Genomic DNA, 17,500 nt, shown 5'->3' on the forward strand with positions numbered 1-17,500 from the left:
CGGACTCTAAGGATGACGACGCGCTGGTGAACTACGCGCTGGGCACTGAACTGGTTGCTGCTGTCTGCTGCTGTCTTGGCTGTCAGACGGTCAGTGTGGTTGTAACTATGGCGACGGTACACTACGATACGATGACGACGTAGACAATCAATCAATGGCAAATGGGGTTGGTGAGTGGGTTGGCTTTTGGTGGGACCTATCGTGGCCCTTGTGTTTCCTGCACCGCACCTTTGGACGTTCTAGCGGCCCTCATTCACACTGACCCACACCCGGCTGTGCACATGGGAAAAACACGCAGAGAAGACGCGACACATTGACACAGACACACATACACACACGCATATACTGAGCACATCACCTCCAGCGGTGCGGTATCGATGGAACGAGTTGCGAAATGGTTGCGGTTGGTGAGACAGAATGGAGGGAGCAGAAGAGAGCACAGATACTAGTCGAACCTTCAGCCTCTGGATGCACCTACACAACACGGCAGCTTCTTCGTTTTCCCCACCTCGTCTTCAATTCCTTCGTTTCCACCGTTTTCCCCCGGGGAATCAATTCCTTCTTTGCTCGTTCCCTCCTTGAAACCCGTCGTATTAATGCGGGGGGTGGGAAGGGAGGGTCCTTTAACAAATCACTCACACCTCACGATGGTTCCGGCCAGGCTGACCATCGAAACGAAATCACCGACCGGCATCGACACGCATGCTGGAGACACCACTTGATTTGAACACTTTCTTCCTTCGACGATTCGCTCGCTCACACACACACACTCGCTCTCTCTCACTCTCTCACTCTCTCTCTCTATCTCGAGGTTTCTGAGTTTCACGCACTCTCACTAGCTCACTCACTCACTCACTCACTCACGCACGCACGTACGTACGCACGCAACCCTTTGCGAACACGGAGCGAGCAGAGCAACCATCGCGATGAGCATTAGCACGAAGGTAAGGGTGAACCGTTGCTGCTGCTGGAGGTGGTGGTGGTGGTGGTGCACCGTTGCACCGGAACGCTCGCTGGAACTGTCACTTCGGAGTTATGCATCATCGGATTTCGGCACTGCCACACACACACACACGCGCGCGCACACACACGGAACGCTGGCACGAAGGATGTTGCTGCTACCACAGCATCACCACAACAACGGTGACGGCGTCACGGCACGCTGCGATCAGTGACGCTGGAGCCATTCCCGGATCGGGGAAAATCGGGATGCGGCTGCCTGCTCCGTTCTCCGAAAACTCTCCTTCCGTCTTTGCACCAACCGTTATTGGCCGATCCGGCCGATTAAAACTTCTCCCAACCACCACTGGAACTCGAGCTCGATTCTGCTGCTTCTTTCACTGCTGCCCTGCTTCTACCACTACTACTGCTGCTGCTGCTGCTGCTCTCAATTCCAGTCCAATTGACAATCATCTGGGAGTGGAAAATGGGAATGAAAAAAAAACAGGCAAGGGATCGGTTTGGGTGAAGGTCCACCGAAAAGGAAATCAATACGCCCCCGCCCCCACCAACCCCCCGCCAGGATTGGAAATTAGAGCCCGGTTTTCAGGCGAGTGATTACGGGCGTGCTGTAGAGCTTTAAGAGGGCTGTTTGATGCTGCTGATATTGCTAGATGAAATTGGATCAATTTATGAACCAAAGTTGATTCATTGGCTGGAAAACTTGGACGAGTATTTTGGAGAGAAAAATGTATTGGATGAGTATTAGCAGGCCTTTTACAGCCATCAGTATGAGAGGTTATTTATTGAAAAAAATATTAATACATTGCTGTTGACCGATGATTAAACTTGATATGTGAACCTCCAATATGAAACCATTTGTTGATAATCATCACAAATAATGCTTATTGTCCATTTGAAAAAAGGTTTAGTTTTCGTTCAAGAATATCTAACATCTACTGATCATTATCAACATTAGTACAAGTTGCTGATCTGTCAATGCAAGTCAGTGACGGCGGGGCCGATCCATCCTACTTTATTTAAGTTAACCCCTTACTAAACTGCGAAACATGAGTTTGAAAATTAGCTTAATTTGTTCGAAATTTATTTGCTTGCTTGCAGCAAGCGATTATAATAGCAATCTACTTATTGTTGTTAGTTGGCTTTGCTAGAAAAGAGTTCATATTTCCAATAAAAAAATGTCCTGCATGTGTCATATTCTCATCTTTGATAATGATGAAGGTCTATGATTCAGTGTTCAACATATTTGAAGGATCCATTTTAATTTGAGGATTCTCATCAGCAAGACTCCTTACATCCGGCATGATCATGATAAACAATATTTGATGCAAGTTCATTTCACACAACGCATACCATTTCAACGTAATATGTAAGTAGTGTTTGTTGTTTCACTTGAAATAATCAACTTCTAGCACCGCTGGTTCCCGTTTCCCATTCCCTTTATCAAGTTCTCTTTCTAAGAACTCGTTGTGCCAAAGACTCTGGCTCCTGCTCGGTGACCTGTGTTAACGGCTCAACCGGGGACCCATTATCGTACAAAATAATCCCACCCTAATCCAGCAACCGGTGGCTGCATCAGCTGCTAAGGTATCAACCATGCCACTCGCTGATGCTCTGCCAAACTCCCAGAACTCCCCGCGAGGGTGGTGGCTGGCGATATTTTTCCAACCGTGCCGTAATCCGTAAAAACTACAATCGGACTGCGCGCGTATCATTTGCACATAGGGGTCGATTGTGTGCTCAGTCCCGGTTCCCCTGGGAGGGAGGGAGGCGTCCTGTGTCTGCGATGAACAACGGCTAAGTGGAACGGCAAACTCCCGATATCCCGATCCGGCGATTCGGTCGACTGTCGGTCGGTTACCCATTGACGAGTACATGATTATGATTTCGCTTTGACTTTTGCCCTTCTGATGGTTGATGTTTTTATAAAGGATGTTTACATTTGCCCCAAGTTCGGGCAGCGGTTATCGTAGAGAGAGAAAGAGAGAAAGAACAAGGACACCAATGTCGTTGCAGGAAATCGAGCTGACCGGATGGACAGTAATGGTGGGACTTTGTTTTTATAAAAAATCTGTAACACGAAGCGAAACGACCATCCACTATCCAAACAGAGTGGCGAATCCTTAACAACCATAACACAGTGGCGAACAAATAGCCGGACCTCTTCACCATTTGCCGATTCGGGGAATTTGCCCGGAACGTTCGCTATTGCTTTTAATTATTTGATCCGTTTTCAATCAACTTTTTTTTGCTGAGTTCACCGACACCAACAGTTCCCGCAGATGCAAAGCAAACTGTCCATGTTAACCTTAGTTTTTGCAGTTGTTGTCGTTGTTGTTGCAAGAAGTGCTTAAATAGTATAACATGAAAAACAAACGCCACAACATACGCCAACATTACATACTGGCACCCTCCCCGGTATGATCGACATGTTCGCAAGCACGCCTCATTCAGATGCGATTAAAATGGGGATTAGACTTCGGTGTTACTGGTTTCGACTTTGAGTCAAGCGGCCTAGCGACTTGCCAGCGACCAGAACAGCGACCTGGAATACCAGTACTGGTCGCGTGCTCCAAAGTAAACAGCCTCCCGTTCGCTGCTGCTTGCCCGAGTGGCTTGCCCGAAGGAGGAGGACAACACCAGCACATCTTCCCGGGACAACCGATGCGTTGACAGCATGAAACCAGTGCTTGTGTACGGGAATGCTGCTGAAGGACGGGACAACATGCCCAAAGGGCAGAAGCAAAAAGAAAAGAAAAAAAAACAACCGAAAAAACGAGAAACACTCCAACGCCAACGCCAACAAACATTTCCTATCACTGTCGAGGTACGTGGCCCAAAACCAACCCGGGCGAGTACATGTTTATTTTAACGAGCTCTATCATTCGACTCATACCACTCGGCGTGACACTGTCGTGAAGCCCGTTGGTGGATTCGGCTACCAGCAGTGCCAGCTTCTATGTTGATTTTGGAATGCTCTTATGGTTGGTTCGCTAAAGCTACTCGGCCGATTGTAATGAGATCAGCCGCGTGTAGCGGAGCGAGAGAACATTTACAATCTCAACTCCGCTTTTCCCAGACATCCAAAACACACACACAGGCGGTCGTATGCACACCACTCCCACCAAAAGCACCCTCCAGGCTTCGGTTATCAAAAAATCTTTTAATTTTCACCCAACGGAAAAAAAGGACGGAATGGGGGTTGTGGTGCCCGGGCGCACGAGTTAGATTTTCCCGAACTTTTCTCGCCATAATCAACTGGATGTTCGTCTCGTGGCACACACACACACCCACATCCGTGGGTACGTGTTTTAGAGGGATTGGGGATGAAAACTTTAGCCGATGCTAACGGGCATGACCAGACCGCCCACACGTCGCTGCGTGTTGTGGTCGAACGGTGAGCAAGGACACACCTTTTGCAAACCGGTGATGACACAACGCAGACACACGGGCATGATACACACAAGCGCACAGATAGCAAAATGTGCTCGCGTAACGGCATAATCACTCGAAACTCGTAGCCCTTGAAGGGACATCAGAGCCTGGGCAGATGAGCAAGCGCTGTAGAGACACAAACGCCCGAAAAAAAAAAACGCCGGCAAAACCTCCTCCTCCTCCTCCACACTGTCACTTCCGACTGTCACTTGCCTGCGGTCCAACCTGCGACGATCAGGTAGAGGCCGCTTTGAAGCCTGGCTTTCGGGGGTGGAGGCATGGTCATATGCCAGGCAACACGAACGATAAGGGCAGCAACTTGATTATCGTCCGCATGGCATGAAATATGTAAGCGTACAATCGGCGGCATACAAACCACACCCCAGGAGAGTGGAGTGTGTGGAGGTTTTGAATGTTTTTTTTTTGCGTTCCGTTTCCGTTCCTTTTTCCGTTCCTTTTTCCGTTTTTGTTCGCTTTTGGTCGGTCTCTTTTGTTCGAAACATACTAGCGTACTAGCGTTTCGCTTTATTTTATAGTGGAGTACGGTGTTTGGTATTTTATCAGCCTTCATACCTCGCCAACCGCCAGTGCTGTAGTGGGTCTAGTGGAACGAATCATTTGGAATTATCCTCTCCAATCGAGTGTCTGCCGATTGATTTACCACGTGGCAAGTGTTTGCGCAAAATTACTCCGCACTATAAGTTGGCGCTCGCGGGTGGAAAATCGTTTCGAGAGCAATCATTCACTGTGTTTCTGCGTTTCCAGCCCGTTCTGATGGGGTTTTATGCTGCTAACTACTGAGTGAGCATGAAAGATGAGTCGGAAGTGATTGGTTGTGCAATGAATGGGATTCAAATTGTGTAGCATACCGTATGGCAACGGTACTCTCTCGATTATGCTTCAATAGTCACGTTCGCGGGTGATTTGGGGTATTAAAACCATTAGCTATCCCTTGCATCACATGTAAATGTATTCATTCTCTACTATCCTCTACAACTATCCGAGAAATAGTTTAACTTGTTTTATTTTTTCATCTGTCCCTCATTCAATACTTTTAATGTTGGGGATGCTTTGGATGTTATCAAACACCAATCTATGCATAAAAAAACGAGTTTCACTAAGTAAGCCATAAGAAGAGCGTAGCGTTAATAAAAAAGCCACATCAGCAGTATCGCCAGCGCTTCGCTGCTGTATCGTTTATCGTTTAAACTTCATTCCCTTTCATATTACGAACCGTTGAACGGATCAACAACATAGCATCATTCTCGCCAGGCGCTCCACCACCAGACCAGCAACGCTACCAGCAAGAAAAGAAAAGGGAACAAGCGGGGGGGGATGGGCAGCATAAAAACTGCCTTGCCCTACCCTCCCCAAAACACAGCAAAAGAATGTTGGCGCCTCGTTGGAGCTACAGCTCTTTTGCTTTTGCTACTACACACAAAGTTAAGCAACCTAGCAGCGCCAACAAAAAAAAGGAGAGCAAAGGAGAGAAACAAAAAACAAAGAAAGAGAGGAAGAAAGACGAAACGACGAAGCAGAACAGAAGCGCCGAGCGTGTTGGCAAATAAACATAAACCATCGAACCGACACACAAACAAACCCAAAACCGACAGTTTTAATTTCACATTCTTCGCCATTTCGCACCGAAACGCGCCCACGGAAGTCAGCAGCAGCAGCAGCAGCAGCAGCAGGAGCAGCATCAGCAGCGACCGATAAAAACGATCGTTTTATTGAACCCTGGACTGGCTACCAACAAGGACCAACCCCTGTTCCGGTTGGTTCGCTTCCCTGCCCTGCACAGAAAGGCCGGAAAGGCTGCTGGTTCGCTTGTCGCTCAAACCTTTGCTCGCCTCTCAGTGGCGTGGGGTGAAAAAAGGGAGGGAGCGGTTATCATAAAAAGCACTAAATATGGCACGCTGGCGAGGCGCAGCGTGAAAACGTCAGTTTATGCTCGCTCCAATAAAGAACTCAAAACGCTCGTCCGGAGCACCGGTTCCGGTTTTTCCCCCGGATTTAGGGGTGGATTCCGGGGTGTGCGTGTGTGTGTAAACAAGCGCTCGAGACCAACGCGTCGGGCCCGTGATCCACCGATTAGCGGACCCCAAAATGCGGTGCCGGATGCTGATGATTGTCCCCAGAGTCAGAGCATCGCAAGCGAGAGTCCAGCCACCAGCAGCGGCTTCGATATGTGGTTTGCATACCGATCGCTGACGGACGCTGATTAGTGAGGGCGAGTGCGTCCAGTGCCCGCGTGCTACCTGCCTGATTGCTCGTCCCGGATGATCGCTTACAGCCGTCCGTACCCCACCTAATGACCCCTGATGCGAAGCCCCGATGAGCAGTGAGCAGCGAAACATCCTTCCATCCGTTGAATCTGAATCTGACGCACGGTGCGCAGCAACACAAATGAGCTCAAATGAGCTCCCCGGTTTCGGCCTCACCGGCCATCAGTTCGGTTTCGTGCCGCAAATTAACGTCGACAGTGATTGCTACCCCGGCCGCTACGAGGAGAGGGTTTGATTCGATTTGAGTGCCGCCGACGCAGTGTGTGTTTGCGTTATTGAACTCGATATTCATAATGCCCAGGCCGCGTGATGAGGGGAGGCTCCTGAGCCTCTGATGACGAGGACAAAAGACAAATGGAGCCCTGATTAGAGGCTTGCAAACTGCTCCGGGGGCCACTAATCACAGCGCTGACAGGAGTGAGGCAGGATGCGACGGACGAGGGGTGTGGCAATCCACTTATGTCAATCAAAAGCATGTGTCCCTTGAATCGACTACTGCTAACACTTTCAAAACATTCCACGGTCACTGGGTGGGACTCCCGTTTAGCGTCGGTCCGTGAGATGAGGATCTCGTTTGGTCATCTGGAGATTAATGTGATCTTTTAAAGATTCACCATCCGCTCTCTCTCTCTCTCTCTCTCTGTTTCGCACAACAATAGCTTAGCTCGGCCTTAAACTTGTGTAGCCGACCATTGTTGATCCCCGGGTATAGAGGGCAGCTTACTGACAGCTGTCAGAGCTGTCAACACACAACAGCAGCAGCAGCAGCAGCAGCAGCAGCATCTAGGGATCCCTCGAATCTGCCACATCATCATTGAGAACCCTTTTTTTTTTGTTCTCCTACTGACGACACACACACAGAGGGCGCATAAATTATGCCGGCATCCATTTCTCCACATCATCGTTGGGTCATGGGTGTGTCTGAGAAGAGCAGCGAGAACAACAACACTTTCACTGTATTGGTGTACCCTCATCTTCGTGTCTTCTGCTGCTGCTGCTAGTAGTAGCATCAAGTAGGCATTTGGCGGTGGAACCGAACCGTACCGAACGCGCTACATCGACAACGTAGCAACGTAGCAATCACTCGGACGTCAAGTTCTTTTCCGATCAATTCCAGGGGAAGACATGAAATTGATTAATTTCATTTCGCTCCATCGAATGCCTAATGCCGCTGAAGCCCGATAACAACACCAAGGCAAGGCTGACGGCAAGTGACGCCGCCCCGTCGAACACCGTCACGACAGCCACCGAGACCGCACCCAACTCGATGGCACCCCCCGGGCTGCTCGTCGATCGCGTGTGTGTGATCAAAACGAATGATCAGAAATGGCCGACACCAAGCGCCTCACACCGCATATGCCGGTCCGGCAAAGCAAACGATTTTCCGTTTTCTTTTTCCTTTCCCAATTGCCAATGCTTTTAACTCCGACGATGGAGCTTGAGGGGCAACGACTAAAACGAACAAAAAAAAAGAAACGAAATGTCCGCAATGAGTGGTCCGGAGCGAGGCGAACGTGACTCAATTCGCATTCGCAATTGACGTGAGGCAGCAGCGTCACCAATGACTGCATTGAGAGGCCACCATACACCTTCCCCCTTCCTTTCCCCGTGGTTGTTGCGGTGGCAAGGGGTTGGGATAGATCAGGATCTATGGAGTGGAGCTGGTTAACACCCAACGGGAGGTGTTGCGATTACCTCAACCCGTTTTTGGTCAACTTTTGGCCCAACGCCCAACTGACCAACCTCAGACCATTCTCGTCCTGGAATGCACGTACCCTCGTCGATGGGGCTTCCTGATGCTTGAGCTGTACGCTCCAAGGAACGCAAAAGTCCGCAATGTTCGCTAGCACTTCACTCTGGTCTGGTCTTCGGGCACGTCTGACAGATTCTTTAAAACCTTTTCCTTTTTTGACAACACCTTACGATGCCCATCCGTGACCTACGCTATGACCTCACACCCCACCCTCTACCAGGGGAGAGTTGATCGGGGTGTCTTCTTAGGGGGGTGGGGGTTGATTCGCAGATGATGACGTGGACTGCAGCCACAGTGCCCCGGTACGTGTACGTCATCGGTTTGACGTGTCTGGCGTGGGGCGCGTCCAGCATCCAACGAATTCAACCACCCCTCCCTCCTTCGAAAACTTTTCGACCCTTCGCTCCTTCACACATACACCACCAGTACTCCCTAAATGCAAGCACAGACACACATAAACACGCAGCAAAGTGCCTTTCTAGCGGACACACACGCACACACAAAGGGAAGCGCTTCCAAATTGGCTCACAAAACTCGTTCGAGATACTGATGCTGCTGGTGCTGCTGCTGGTGCTGCTTGGTGTTGCTGTTCATGCTTTTGGTGCCCAGTAGGCCATGCTGCTTTTTAGTTCCTGAGTCCTGGGAACGGGAGCAAGTCCTCGGTTCTCCACGAGATGATTTACGGCTGCAGTTCCTGGCTGGCTGGCAAGAGGAACAAGGAACAGAGCGCAAAAAGGACCAAAAAACGGCCATCCAAACACACACACACACACACTAGCGTACACACACGCACACACACACGCAGAAGGGCAACATCAGTCCCAAGGTGCCCGAATGGGGATGGATTGCCATCGTTGCCGGTCACTCCTGCCTTGCCAGCCGCCCATAGCCTGCTGATAGAGCGGTAGTAGAGCACTCCAGCATGTGGCACCCAGCCTACTGCAGCAGCGGACACACACGCGCACACACTCACACTCTGACACATACGTACGCACGAACGCACGCACTAAGCAGGCCTTGGATTGTTGGGTTTAGGATTTTCGCCGGATTTTTTTCCCATTTTCCACTGGAACTGGGTGGTGCACTTCCTCCACCCCGGGGAGGGGGTTTTTAGAGAGCTGACCGAGGTGGTGGAGATGTGGTGATGTGGCACGAAGAAAACCCCGGGCCATGTGCCTCTACGATTGTTGCCTGGACTGTTGGTGTGTCTTCGTTCCTCGTTTTTTTTTTTTTTTGGTGGACAGCCGCCAACGAGAAACCATCATCAACCACATCACTCACCCCGTGCTCGCTTTCTCTCTCTCTCTGGCTCTCTCTCTGGCTCTCTCTCTGCCTCTCTCTCTTTCTGTCTCTCTGTATCTCTCTCTTTAACTAGCTCTCTTCTTTTCTTTCTCTCTTTTCTCACGTTCCAACACACATGAACGTCCACACACACAACACGGCTCCACATACTAACACGCACCAGCCTATCTCTCTCTCTTTCCGAAGCTCTCTCTCTCTCTCTCTCTCTCTCTCTCTCTCTCTCTCTCTCTCTCCCTCTCTCTTTCTCTCGCTGTGTTGCTGCGATGGGGCAGCAGCAGCAGTCCGTTTTATGCTGGGGATGCTGCTGCTGCCGATGACGCGCCGATGAAGGTCCCTAGCGGATGGCACCAGCCCCAAAAGTGACCCAACGACAACGACGACTCGACGGAACGCACAATTGTCCGGGTGCTTACCGAGCGAACCCAGAAACCCGATGTTTCCTTCCGTCAGTCCATCCGTCAGCAGCAGCATGAATGCTGAATGGAGTTCACTGCAGACGATGTGGTGCCCAAAAGACTGCCACTCCACTCCACGGTTTCGGTCCACTTCTCCTCGCACACTCACTCACCGTCTCACGGGTTACCACGCGGTCAACCAGTAACGCCAGTATGGGGCGTTTTCCATGCACCCCTTCGACGACGATCCGGGACAGCTGGGGACAACACAATCCTAACCAACCGAGCGACTGACTCACTGACACACACACACACACACACTGTGCTGGACAGCACACGCTTCGAGACCTTCGAGACCAAAGTCCGTACCTAACGGCCGGCCAGCGTTCTGTCCGCCTGTCCGGGTGACTGAACGTGACACACCACCACGTCACAGCACGTTGCTCCGTTTGCTCCGGATCCTGCAATTCATGCGAGGGGCGGGCCGACACTGATCTCCGCTTCTCGGCGCTCCACGATACCGTTACGATGTGGCCGCTCCCTTTGGCAGCTGGTCCGATGGATCCGGATCCGTTTTTTTTTCTCTTTTCGGTGGTTGGGCGGGGAAGGTTGGTTGGTTGGGGGGGAGGGCACTAAATTCCCGGGGCCACAAACAGGCTTCAGGCGGGATTTGGGGGGGTGGGGGTTGGAGAAGAAAAAAAACTCACCCCCAGAAGAAAAAAACAACGAAAACGGGACCAAAATCCGGATCGGAAAACACACTTATCTAACTTACGGACAACACAAATCGCATTCCGAAATTCCGATTGCAAAAACGGCGTAACACGGGGTGGTGTCCTGGAGGCGATTTCATCAATCCGCGGGCTCGAAGGCAACTGGAGATGGGTTCGGTTCGAGCAAAATGGTCGGTGGCCACGCCACTGCGCAGGTCTGCCGCGGTTCGACGCGCAGCAATTTCCGACGCGATCGGACGGCGGAAGGGAGGGCACTGTGGTACCCTTTCTTACCCCCTCGCGCACCGCCCTTGCTTCCGGTTCTCCGCGCGACGGTGCGATGGCTTTCGAGCCCGATGTCATGTGAGAAGCGAGGAGGTATCTCCCACACCACCAGCCGTTGCTCGGATCCGATGTTCGGGCCGAGAGCGCGCTCGTGTTTCGTGTGATGCTCTTCGCTCCGGAGGTCCTGAGATCTCTCGCACAAGGTGATGTGATGGTACCACGCCTCCAGCAGCAGCAGCAGCAGCCAGGCACACCAGAGCCCTATCTCTGATGAGAGTGATCCACCGGATCCGGATGCTGTGTCGCTTTTCGGAGAGGTGAGACGTTCGCTCGCAACATCGCCTTCGTCTTCGGCCGCGTATCGAGGCTCTCCAGAGCCAGCTTTTGCTCTCCAGCGAATCTGCAACCTCGTGACTCCGTCGCTTCGCTCTCTCTCTCTCTAGCTCTCCGTCAAGCTTTGTTTCCTCGCGCGAGGACCGCTTTTTTTTGCCCCGTACCTTTTGTTGACAAAAGGGAGTGCCCCAAAGTGTCAGATGTCGCGCGAGGGAGCGCCAATGCCATCTCTGCGCTGGATGCTGCCACCAGCAGCAGCAGCATCCGTGAACAGAACATGGCCAGTGCTCCGTTCTAGCAGATCGACTGGGTTTTTGGCCTCGAACTCGCACACCTTCTCCGGGGTTTAATGTTAGATGCAGGATTGTTGCTTCGACAGCATATGCTTCGCAGGAGAGGAGAGTACAACAACCACCGATTCAACCGTTGATCGATCAACTCGTTGTAAATTCAAAATAGTCATAGTCCATAATCAAGTCACTTGGCATAAGATAGATGGCCAAGTTAGACCGCGAGTGTCACGTGACACGACGCTTGCCGATCCAGATGCTGCTTTTACGAATAGACGTAGGTTAACCGTCGATTTAAAGCCTAATACTCCAATTCAACGCTAGAAAAATATGAATAGGGAAACAGGATACGTAATAAAACAACATCTCACGCTTGTACCACTAAAAATATGAAACATAAACAATGGCAATGGAAAAGAGGAAGGGGCAATACTGTTTGCTACGCAGCCCCTGATTAGCATTAAAAACCCCTTAGGGTCATCGTGAAGCACTGAGAAGGTTAGGGGCCACCGGTGCAGGACGCTCCAGGATCCCACAAATCACAATCCAATCCGTAAGGAAGGGAAAGAAAGAGAGAGAGAATATTCCAGGAAACTCGACTGTCCGTCAGCAGCATCCCGATTGATCCGATGTAATAACAATCGAACAAAACCTCTTGGAAACGGAACCTCGAACCAGGAATCCGGGTTCTCTGTTCTTTTCACACACACACACAATCTCTCTCTCTTTCTCTTCCATTTTTCTCGCTCTATCTCTTGTTTTCTCTCTCACGCACTCACACACATACCGGGGGCTCTCTTTTGCGGGTTTCGGTGACGGTTTTCGCAGCATCGTAGCAACCCAACAAAAATTTGGGTGAACGATCCCGAATCCGGTCGTTGTAATGCGTGCTTTTGCTGGACAACCACCGCCAGCAGCAGCAGGCGTTGTCGTCATCTACGGCCACGCACACACACACACACACACGCGCGTGCCTTACCATTAAAGCGCTGTATTAAGCCGCCAGGCATAGCATTACGAGAAGGAAGATGGTGAAGAACAGAACCGAATGGTAGGGAGACGGAATGAACAAGAATTGGTAGTACGCTAGCCGCTAGCTCTCGGTCAGGACGGTCCTGGCGTATGGGCGTGAGGTCTACGAGAAATGGAGAACATGAACCCAACCCAACGACCGCGAACAGACAACGACGAGTAAGAGCGAGAACGAGAGAAAGAGAGAGAGAAAATTCGTGGCGAATAACCGTAGAACACACACACGCACACGCACTTATTAGTGTCCTCTCACACTCTCGCACACGCTTCGCTGTTTTTCGTGCGTAGTGATAACAAACGGAACCATTGGGCCGACAACAATGATGACGACAACGACGACGAGGACCACGAATGGGCTCCACAGATGGGCACACATGGCCCCAAGGCGACATGGTATCACCCTCCACGTCACAAAGAGAAAGCGAAAGAGAGAGAGAACTAAGACGAACAAAAGGAAAAGGAAAAGGAAAGAAAGGTATCGCCTACTAGAAGGGAGTTGTAAAGGTCGATAGCAACCACCTCTGTACGCTGATACCAGACGCGGCCTACTATTGATCAACCGAAGGGATGCTGAAACAAAAAGAAAACAAAAACAAAACTACCACGAAACCAGTCCAAACTATCGGGATTTTTTGGGGGAACGGAAAAGAGAATCTCCCGAAAAAAGTGGATAAAGCGAACACCCTTCGTAACGGGGATGGGGTTTGTGGTGAATAGATGCAAACTATCACCCCCACAGGAATGGAAGGAGTCATTTGCCCAGGACCGCGCGAAGGCACCAGAGGGAAATTGCAGGGAAATCCAGACTTTTCACACCATTTTCACAAACCCACCAGATGAGCCCACCGCGTGCTCCGGTTTCCAATTTTTTCCACCCCTCCGGAACGTTATCCTTTTTTTCACCCACGAGTGCGTGTGCGAGCATAAAGGGAGAACGTGTGCTGACTCCTGGCTGGCCGTGGTTACGGTGATAGGAAGGGTGGAAGTTTCTGCAGCAACATTACGCTAGGTTCTCTAAACAAAAACCAGACGCAAGTTTACGAATACGCAAGAAGATAGAGGGAGAAAGAGCAAAAGTTCTACGATGCTACTACTGCTGCTTCTGATGATGATGATGATGATGCTGATGGTAGCTAGTTGAAACGTAGGTGGAAGTGCCAAGGGTCTCCGAAAAAGGCGAAGGTAATGATCCCGGAACGGATAGCAAACTCCCATTCAGTTGGTGCGAGAAGGGGCGTTGGCTGCCCGACATTCCCCGAGCTGGAGACTAAAACCAATCTAAACTGCTTACCATCACCACCGGAGAGTCATCAGCGACATCATCATCATCACCATCATCAGCGGGCAAGGTGTTACAAGAAAGGAAATGGTAAACAGTTGATGGAGGGAACAATTTGCACAGACACACACACACACACTCTCAGAAAAAAATGGCAACAACCAACGCAATACTTCAGGAGTTAAATTTTGCGATCCGGTTTGGCGTCTCGCTTGACTCGCCAAAAACAATTTCCTCTTCCTGCAAATCCGACAAGTGAGACGGTGGGAGAGACTAGACGACGACTGCCAGGTCTGCATTAAGTTTGCGGCCACACATTCCGCCCAAATACGAACCAACCACGCACGGGGACCAACGGTTTGGCATTCGTTTGGCCGACTGCCACCACGGAATGTTGACGTTGATTGAAGTTTCCACTCCGTGGCGATGACCGTCGGTGGCATTCACGTGTTTACCGGTGTGAGTTGGGCGGGGGGGAGGGTAGGAGTGGGTTTCATTCCGTAATCTTGCTCCGCCCTGTTGAATGCGATCGGATACGGGTTGTGTGTGTGTGCGCTACTGTATGGTATGTCGACCATTTCGGTCATCTTCCCCAGCTGAAGCTGGCTCGATGACAGGAACCATTTGTCAGCCCATATACCAGTCCCCTCACAGGTTAGACTAGCTCCTTTGCCCAACCTCCGCGCGCTCTCTCTCTCTCTCTCTCTCTGTTCCTTTCAACCATGGCCATGGCACGCTTCAGTCCAGCGAGATGTGTCCGGTGATACGTTACGGACGATTCGTTGCCACGAACGGTTTCGGGATGGCTTTTGTCAGGAAAAGAAGGTCAGCCCAGTTGACCTCGTTCCGGTAGCTCTTCCTTCCTTTTCATTTGGTCCACTTCCGTTCCTTGCGCATCCCGAAAAGTGGCCCGCGACGCGCCCCGGGGACACGGTGTCTTTTGTAGTGCGTGATTTAGGTGTCAAGTAAACTGGAGTCCCGGAGTGCAGACCAATGTTTTGCTAAACCGGAATCAATTGAGCAACAGCGCAGCTACTGGTAGAGGACAGATAAAACGCTTTGATTCAATTCAAACAGCATAAAAGGAGATCAGTAGAGAGATGTAAGGAAATCAAGGGAGCACGCTTTGTTCAGTTAAGTGGATAATACTAAACAAAAATGAGCATATTTGATCTGCAACTCTAAAGACATAAATTGATATAATCAAACCGTTAAAATATCTATCTAACTACCATAAATTTGTTATGGAAAAAGGTATATAAACGTTCAAATTCACTGCCGCTTTGCAGTTCATTCATCTTTAGTGCAATTAATCAATGTTTCACAACAGTATCAAGCATCGAACAAGTTGACCACACAGAAATAGCGGAGAGGGAGTGAGTTGATACTGAAGGGCCTTGTTATCGCTGTTGGCGACAATGACGCCGAGCTGCGTCATTAGATCAGATCAGCACTTTTGTTTATCCCGACGCAGCGATAGGAAGTTCGGTATAAATCATTCTGTTTACCATCTCCGTTAACTAACTTGCGCGTTTTTGCTCGTTTCCTTTGTGCGATAAATCGTTATCATCGCTTACTGGCTCAGTTTTTGCTACTGCACGTTGTGGCTACGAAATAAATACCGTTCAGTTGAACGATGTAAAGTTATACTATTGAAATAAAACTTAAACTCCTCAAAGTGTACGCCATAACCCGAACAATAAGAGCAACGTTGAGCAGGATCGATATCCATTTCACACAGCCAAACCCCGGCAGCTGCGAGAGGTTCGATTGGATGAAATATCATTAAACCAATAGTCACCGAACGAGATGAGGAAAAAGGGCTGTAATGTATGTGTGTTTGTGTGGGTAAAGGAGATATGGTTTCTTCGAAACCATCTAACTGGAACCACCAAGTAACGAGAGCTAGCAAGTGGCGGAATGCTGCTCATACGGATACGGTTCAAGCACTAGATTTAATCGACATCCACTTGCCGCTTCAAGAGCCACCGCTGCTCGTGCGCTATGTTGTGCTACGCCACGTTCTTAACACGCTGCCCCGGACGCCACTCAGGACACCGCACAGGACGACGACGACGACAACGACGGATGTGTATTTATTGCTAATTAAAACTCTTCGATCCCTTGATTAGGCTGCCATTGTGTACTGCTGCTTCTGCTCCTGCTGGTGGTAAGCTCTGCCCGGCGAGCGGGTGTTATGTTGCAATCCCAAGCACCCAACACTCTCTCGCTGGCAAAGCGAAAGTCACAATCTCGATACGCCGGTCTGCAGTGTGTTGTGTCCTCAACCGTCATACGCGTTATTGGAGCAGCGGATGGGGTTGGTGCTTTTGGGTCCAACGTGTGTAATGTGTGTGTGTGTTTCTGACAGAGTGACAGAGCACGAACGAGTGAAGCAAGCGAGCGAGCGAGATGCCACCAACGAAGTCAAACCGATTGCGTGAGCATCAAAGATCGTGCGCAAGTGTGTGTGAAATTCTAAAACACAAAATTAGCTTTGTTTGGTTAATCTTTCCGGCTGATTACCGCCTCGGCCTGGGTACGAACTGGCACATAAACCCGTCGCTGGACCCAAGTACCGGGCGGCGGCTCCATTTGCCTTCACCACACGGGCTACCAGGCGCCTCCATTTTGCAGGAAAAGCAACATTTTGCAAGCCAACGAAACAGTGGCGCACACAGGCGCAGGACAGGTGAGTGAGTGAGTGAGTGAGTGAGTGGTGGATGATTGATTTACGCTGCCAGCCAGCCAGTCAGCCAGCCAGGGCGCAACACCAACGACGCGTTTATCTTCCTAATGAAAGCGTGAAATTGCTCGGTTGCCTCGGTGCCCAATCTAATGAAATCTATTCATTACCAGTTGGATCGGTGAAGCATCATCCATTCTGCTGATAGTCATTAGCTCGAACTTTGAAGTGTTTCGTTCGTTGGGTGCGATTAGCGCGCATCATCCAGCGCGCCAGGAAGTCGCGCGAGAGTCGCGAATTGTGAGATACGCTTCAACAAAGTAATCGTCCCGATCCTCGGCCGGCGGGAATATGATTAATATTGTTCAACCAGAAGTAATCGCTCAACTGGGCTAAATAGAGGGCCTAATTGTATTGGCTGTAATATTACAACAACAAAAAAATGGCAATTCACTTCGATTATCATCACTGGTGTGTTCTATTTTTTGTGCTATTACAAGCAACAGTCAAGCGGAAGGCGTAAATAGAAAATCAAACACCTCCATTGAGCTACCGTAATAAAGTAAGTAACCTTCTATTTCGCACCATTCTACCGTTTTGTTTCTCTGCTTTCCGTTCTGTACAGTGCTGCACAACGCACTTTGATCTCAGCCGCAGGACGCTTCGCTTTCCATGCTATGGCTATAAACTCGATAAATTGAAATTGCTTTTTCAACTTTCCATCAAAGCGATTGCGAACCTTTTTCGATGAA

General features: G+C 50.1%; 1 protein-coding gene across 1 annotated transcript in view; it reads right to left on the reverse strand.

Moving 5' to 3' along the window:
- LOC125947940 (acetylcholine receptor subunit alpha-like 1) overlaps positions 1-528 on the reverse strand; it is a 50,639-nt gene extending 50,111 nt beyond the window's left edge. Inside the window, exon 1 of the mRNA XM_049673529.1 lies at positions 1-528. This exon is cut by the window's left edge and continues 259 nt beyond it. The gene's annotated coding sequence lies outside the window, so the exon portion shown is untranslated.
- Positions 529-17,500: the final 16,972 nt, after the last annotated feature.

The sequence above is a fragment of the Anopheles darlingi genome, chromosome 2 (assembly GCF_943734745.1).
Source record: "Anopheles darlingi chromosome 2, idAnoDarlMG_H_01, whole genome shotgun sequence".
NCBI lineage: Eukaryota > Metazoa > Arthropoda > Insecta > Diptera > Culicidae > Anopheles > Anopheles darlingi.